General features: G+C 37.6%; 1 long non-coding RNA gene across 1 annotated transcript; it reads left to right on the forward strand.

The window, feature by feature from the left end:
* Positions 1-398: 398 nt before the first annotated feature.
* Positions 399-6,084, forward strand: LOC306828211. Its single transcript, XR_013779711.1, has 4 exons — positions 399-770; positions 5,084-5,143; positions 5,434-5,469; positions 6,005-6,084. It is a non-coding gene; the product is annotated as an uncharacterized lncRNA (long non-coding RNA).
* Positions 6,085-7,019: the final 935 nt, after the last annotated feature.

Below are 7,019 nucleotides of genomic sequence, written 5' to 3' on the forward strand. Positions count from 1 at the left end.
TGCTGTGTTAATGTGCAAGTTAATGTGCATGTGATGTAAACAAAGCAGCTTGTCAGCTGCATCAGACCAGTGACATAACTCCAGTAAAAATGTACCTGCACTCCCTGACTGTTTTCTTGTTGTTTTTATGTCCTGCAGACAGAGTACTCTATCCAGGTTTTCTGCACGCTTACAGCGTTTGAGGGATCATGATAAATGCTTAACCAAGTACATGGAGTATGTGGATCACCAAACCGAGGTAAAGATGATTGGTCTTTGTTATTCACATCTGATATAATATTGATGTCGCATGAAGGTAAGAACGCAAGCAAACTGTACTCAGTTGTTGCCAGAAAAGAAAATTTAGAATATCTCTAGCCCTGCATTTTTTTTAGGTCATTTATATTAAGGTAGAAATTGCATAATTGTATAATTCCTCATGCACATATCTGTGGTAGATAGTAGACATAGGGGAAAATTGTTCATGCAAACATTTGAAAGCTTGATATTGTATAATGACTCTAACTTATTTCAGAGGGCCTCTTACACAATATGTTTTAGTTGTGTGTTATTTTTTTAGGTCATGCAGGTGTCTATATATTAGTCCTCAGGACTGCCATACCAAGAAAGGGACTGTACGTCACCACAGGATAAGACATCCGAGTTAGTGCCAGCCTCCAACAGCTCGGTAAGCTCAACGAAGTCCACTCCACATACATAATGCATGATCGGGCTCGGGGAGTAACGGAATACATGTAACAACGTTATGTGATTATGATACAATAAAAAAGGTAACTGTATTCTGCTACAGTTACAGAAAAAAAACATCAGATGACCATGACATTTAGTAAATTTGGGATTATTTTGCAGGATTAGAATTTTAATGCATTTTATGATATATATTTTTTTCATTTAAAACCTGTGATTTTGACCTGTGATGCTGATATGGTGTGTGGGGTTGGGAGGGATTGTTTTGTTAAATAATAGCGCTGATTTGCCTGTAATTAAAGTTGGTGTCTATGCATTCACATCAATGTGAAAATCCCACAACACACACCCACCACTGGCAAAGTTTCTCTCACGTACTTAAACATTTACATTTATGTATCGTGTGCGTGTCAAATACAAACCCGGGAAAGCAATGCTAACCACGCCATACATTACTACCATTGCTGCCTTGTAGCTTCTTTGGGAAAAGGCCCACTTTCTGAATTTACATCATGATGTTCATTATCTTTCATTTGTTTGGCATTTTTTGTTGAAAATGTGGCAGGTGAACACTGTGTGTTTAAAACGGCATTATGGGAGCTCTTAATCCATACTGTGAACTAAAACGGAGCATATTGTGTCTGCCATGTAAAAGAAGCAGTTTACTTTTTGCTTAATAGACTGAACAATGTGGTCAAGACTTGAACATTTTCATTGTAGGACTATAAACTACTGCCTAAACTTGGTTTTCTCAATTTCTTTTACAAGCTCACATTGTTCAGCTGTCTTACAGAATACACAAACATTAGTCATTTTATTGATATTTAGTTTCTTTTGATTTTATTAGCTTATTCTGTATTGGAAAAATCCAAAGTAATTGAAAGTAATCAAGTTACATTACTTTAATATTATGGTACTTGGACTACATTACTGATTAAATTTTTTAACTAGTAACTGTATCAGAATACATCTTTATAGAAATCCTCCCAACCCCGCGCATGATATACACAAGTACTGCACCAACCTACCATGTGTTTAAGAAATGAATCAATAGAGTATCAGGATTTCCTTGATTTAGGTTGCAGAATTGGAATTTGAATCAAATGTGTAACTATCTAAGTCAGTGGTTTTTACCGTGGCAGTGACTCTGTCATCTCGATCTCTGCACCACATCCTAATGTTCAGCCCTAGTTCACTGTATCAGCACCAAACCATTCCACCATGATGCTATCTCACTGTGTGTGTACAGACAGCAAGCAGATGTTCTTCTTACCGCGTGTAACACAACATCAGAAACTGTAGCAGTAACTTCTGTGTGCTCTACCTCTTTAGCCCTTCGTGATGAAGCCTCATGAAGAGGAGGAGGCAGAGGAGCAGGCTGCATCAGAACCTTCTCCTGAACATCTAGCACCTTTCAACAGTTTGGTAAGTATTCAACAGTTATTGTTATAAATCAGCAGCAACCCACCAGGAAATTAGAACATACAACATATTGTAGCACAGTGGATGTGCAGCTGCATTTATATGAATAGAGACACTTATGCCTTAGTTGTGTGAAGGGGCCTTGAACACATTGTCTTAAAAATGCTGCGCTGTCAGTTTTATTGATTCTTATAAACTAATCAGAAGTCTGCTTTGTTTACATCCTAAGTACAGCCAGGCCCTCAGACTGCCATTGAACTGGGTCTGGCCGACTGCAGCCCCTGACATTTAATTTGACGCTAACTTGATGAAAACTTCTTGCTTTTAAAGTTAGAACAGTATGTTAATCAAAGGATCTAATTGTGTTATATCACCTTTCTGTGTATTATGGTGGCCAATTTTGACTGTGGTTTGTATTTACTATTTTTCCAACAAAGGAAACAAGCTTCAACAGTGGTAACAGTACAGAGATATTCACTCCTGAAAGCTCGAGCTCTGCTCTCAGTGCTGACCCAGAACTTCCAACACTGGAAAGAACTGACTCCATATTTGTAAGTTTACATACTGAATATTTTGTATTATCCTCTATTTAACCTCTTTGCTGTTGATACTCTGACGGTAATACTTAACACTGACTCAAAGTTTGACTGTCAAGTTTGGCAGTGGACTCATAGACGTTTTATGACTGGTTATTGTTTTGGTACAAAATTTAGCATGTATTGTATTTATATTTTCAGCTCACTGAAGAATTAATTCACACTAACCCTAACTCTGGGGCGCCTGCTAACTCGGACACCTCTTTAAGCTGCATTGAGACTAGTGGGGATGAATACCATCCATCAAAAGACTCAGCAAAGGAAAGCAGTTCAGACGGATCAGATGATCTTAGAATTGAGATTTCACCGCTGAAACTGAAGAGAAAAAAGACGTAAAAGAGGACTTACTGCAGAAAGACTGTGTCCAGCAGGTTATCTGCTAAGGATGATGGGAGAGCAGAGAGTGGACTCTCAAGTGAAACAAGCTCTGGAAATGTGTCTGTTTTGAAGCTACAGAAAAGGAAAGATGGTGCTCGAGTTTACAATAAAAAGCACTATTGTCTGTACTGTCCTGTGCACTGCCATAAAATGGCACGACACTTGATGCACAAACACAGCAATGAACCAGCTGTGGCACAAGCAAAAATGTTTCAGGTGAACTCAAAAGAACGGAAATTGCATTTGGACTTGTTAAGAAACAAAGGAAATCGTGCACATAATAATGAGGTTCAGATTGACAGACAGATTGCAAAGGAATGTGGAGCCAAACATCCTGAAACTCTTTCCTCGACCAAGCTGAGGAAGCAAATCTCCACACTGTCCACGGTCCTGAACCTGAAGGATCATGAGATGGATGTGCTTGCAAATTTTCTTGGCCATGACATTCGGGTTCATAGACAGTATTATCGACTACCTGAAGGAACTCTGGAGTTGGCTAAAGTCAGCAAAGTCCTGTGCGCGCTTGAACAAGGACACCTATCAGACTTCAAGGGAATGAGCCTTGACCAAATCCAAATTAATCCAAACGGTAAAGACATTTATTCAGTTTACATTCATATTTCTCTTAGAGGAGATGTTTGTTTTTTCACACTTTTGAACCCTGTTTTTCAGAAAAAGTCCTGGAAGCGGTGGACAGTGAGGTCTCAGACGTGGAGATAGACAAGGACTCATCTTTCAGCAGTCACTCGACAGGTGATTTTTGCATTTAAGTCTTTCTTCTGGGCAAGTGCCCTGAACAGTACATGGTGCTGTATGTCTTTCTTTGTGGAGGGGCAAGGAGGGAGATGCATGTGGTTAAAGAACATTAAGACAGCATTATTGGTAACTTCATAATGCCTGATTTGTTAAAGGATCTTCAAGAGGAAAAAGAGAAATGCCTCCCAGTGACTCTGGGGAAGATGCCACACCATTAGGTAACCTACTAACCAACTACACATGTCATTCTTTCTCGTTAATGTACACTGAAAAATAAAAAAAAGACAAGGATTGAGTTATTGTTTGTTATTTTAACAGACTACACCAAGAAGGCAGCAGTGTGTCCAGCTAGACGAGGATGATTTTGAGAAAGGTATTTCACACTCAAGCTTTTTAAATATCATAACTTGATAAACTTTAGGAAAAGTTAACATAGTGCTGGATGGTATGCCAAAAAAAAAAATTGTATCACGGTATTTTTTAACATTATGACATTATTTTTTTCATGATTTGGTTAAACCAGTAGTTTGGTAATTAATCTAATCGCTCTCCCTGCCCATCACTATCCATAATAAGATTTTTTGGGGTTTATATTAATTTATTACAATAAAATAAATCATATTCATGTTACACCTTTTAAGGTGTTCAGAGTCCTCCTCTCCTGCTGTCAGTCTGTCACTCTGCAAAGGGAGGGGCTGTGTGTCACTCAGTAAACAAGAATCTGACAGATTTGAACCTTATAGTCGAGTTCTTTCATCCGTTTGTGACAGACAGTCAGCTATTAGCTGTGAAGCTAGCTGCTGTGACAGAGAGAGCTGAATAAATACTGCGTTTTCACGTTCACGTCTGTGCAGGGACAACAGTGATATTAATAAAGTTTTGGTGTTTGAATCACAGAGACTTATTGCTGTTACTTACTCAAGAGTCAAGCGCCCCAGTGAAGAGAGACGACGGACGAACGAACATCTAACACATATCTTGTTAATGACGCGATGTAAGGAAGGTATGCAGTTGATGGAAAACCCGGCCACACAACTGTATAACAGGCGGTGCGAAAAGAGCAACGGGAGCTAAATACCCTACGCCCGGAAGTTGAATAATATGAGAAATGACGGTATACCGCTGTCCTGAAAATCCATACTGTCATGAAGTGGGCCGACGATATAACGTGGACACCAGTATACGACACAGCACTAAGTTAACATTCACAAAATAACAGTGCTGCCTTTCTGCATTATTTTCAGCAGGCCCTTCTGCACCAAAGATACAGACTTTGACATCCATCACTGATGATCATGAAGAAGGTATTTTATACACTAACTGACATTTTGCTACTTGTTTGTAACTTTATTTTACAAAAGCAGAACAATTAATATAATCATGTGTTAGTATTCCAAAATTTGCTAAATAACGTTTTTAATGAGGCAATTGATCAGAAATCTGTGAATGGAGTTCATAACCTGGGTTATTACTGATGGGATACTTTCAGCTGGATGGTAGAGCTGCTGCCTGACACAGAAAACCTGCTTTAAGCTGACCCTTATTTCTTAGGTCGGTTTATTCTTCTTTATTCTTTTCTTAGGACCCCAAATAGATGACAAAGCACAGCAAGATGAATCTTCTGCTACAGGTATGACACAAGCTGGACTGTTTGCCTATTACCTTTTTCAATACAGAACCACTTAGCAGATATTTTTATTATTAGCATTATTAAAACAAGTTGTAGTTGGTACATTTCTTATCCTGTATGATGCGTTTATGTAAAAGCAAAGAAAGAAATGAAAGATTGTACATGGAAAACAAGATAAACGAGCTAAAATGATCTTCAATACTTGGCCCAGTTTAAACAGATGTCGCTGCCGTATGCTTATTACTTTGAATAGTAACTTTAATTGGTGCATTTGTAGAAAAACACCAAAACAAATGCGTAACTGGTTTAGTACCACATCAGTCAGTAAAACTGGTGATGTAGTCCATTTTAGTTTCTATCAAAATATCAGCTTTCAGGACATTGCTTGATGTAATTACACATCTGATCAACTATTAAAGCTGGTTGGTCATTGAAATCTTACGTTAAGACAATGTGAATCTGTTGAATGAGTTTGAGTGAGACTAGCAATGGGGTCTATAGATGTAATTGTCTTTTTTCTGTCTTCCTGTCATAGAAACCTCAAAGAAGAGGATGTGGACACCTGTAGAAGTTTGTGCAGTGGAAAAAACACTAAAGGTGTTCATAGACTCGGGGAAAGTTCCTGGTAAAGCAGACTGTTTGGATTGCATCGAGACATCACTGAGCTGAAGACAATAACCTGGAGGGCTGTTAAGTATTATGTTAAAAATCAAATCACAGTAGCTCAGTGTGAAAGTGCAAAACGATACTAAAGATTCAGTCAGGCTTTTGTTTTGAACAGTTTCCTGTTGTTTCTGCGAGTTTTGGGGTTTTCGAGATTTGAATATTCCACAAATTTTTTATAGTCATATAAAACTACAAAAATGTGGTAGTTCAAAAGCTTGGTTTAAAATGATGTTTTAATTCATCACACCATGTTAGTGTGGCATTACTACAACTAAACAAAATTTGGTGAGCTAAAAAATGTTTGAAAATCATATTGCTCAATGTTCAAAGGTTACACAAATATTTGACTAAAAAGTACGAGCGCTTTTTAATTATTTTTTTTTTAAGTTTTCCATTTAATGTCAAAGGCAGAATACATCATTACACAGGATGTAAGTCTGCAATCCAGTCAACAGTTGAATCCTGTGTAGTGATGTATTCTGCCATTGATTTGGTGTCTCTGTCATACATTAAATGGAAACCTTTAAAAAAAAAATGCTCACACTTTTCAGTCAAATTTCGACTTTTCAGTAAATTTTCATATGCACTTTTTTAAAGGTTTCCATTTAATGTGTGACAGATACCAAATCAATGGCTGAATACATCACTACACAGGATGCAACTCTTGACTGGATTGTAGGGCCTTTTCCATAGTGTTATTTGTTATTGAGACACAAAAAAAATAAATAAATAAATAAATTAAAAACAACTTTATTGACAACACATCTCTAATCAACCCCTAATTCATCTTGCTCAAACGTTGACAACTGTGAAAGCAGTACAAATGTTGGATTGTGTTGTAAGACGCCGCATGATTTAATTCTAAAAGAATTTGTATTGTGTAT

Source organism: Symphodus melops (assembly GCF_947650265.1).
Source record: "Symphodus melops genome assembly, chromosome: 8".
Lineage (NCBI taxonomy): Eukaryota > Metazoa > Chordata > Actinopteri > Labriformes > Labridae > Symphodus > Symphodus melops.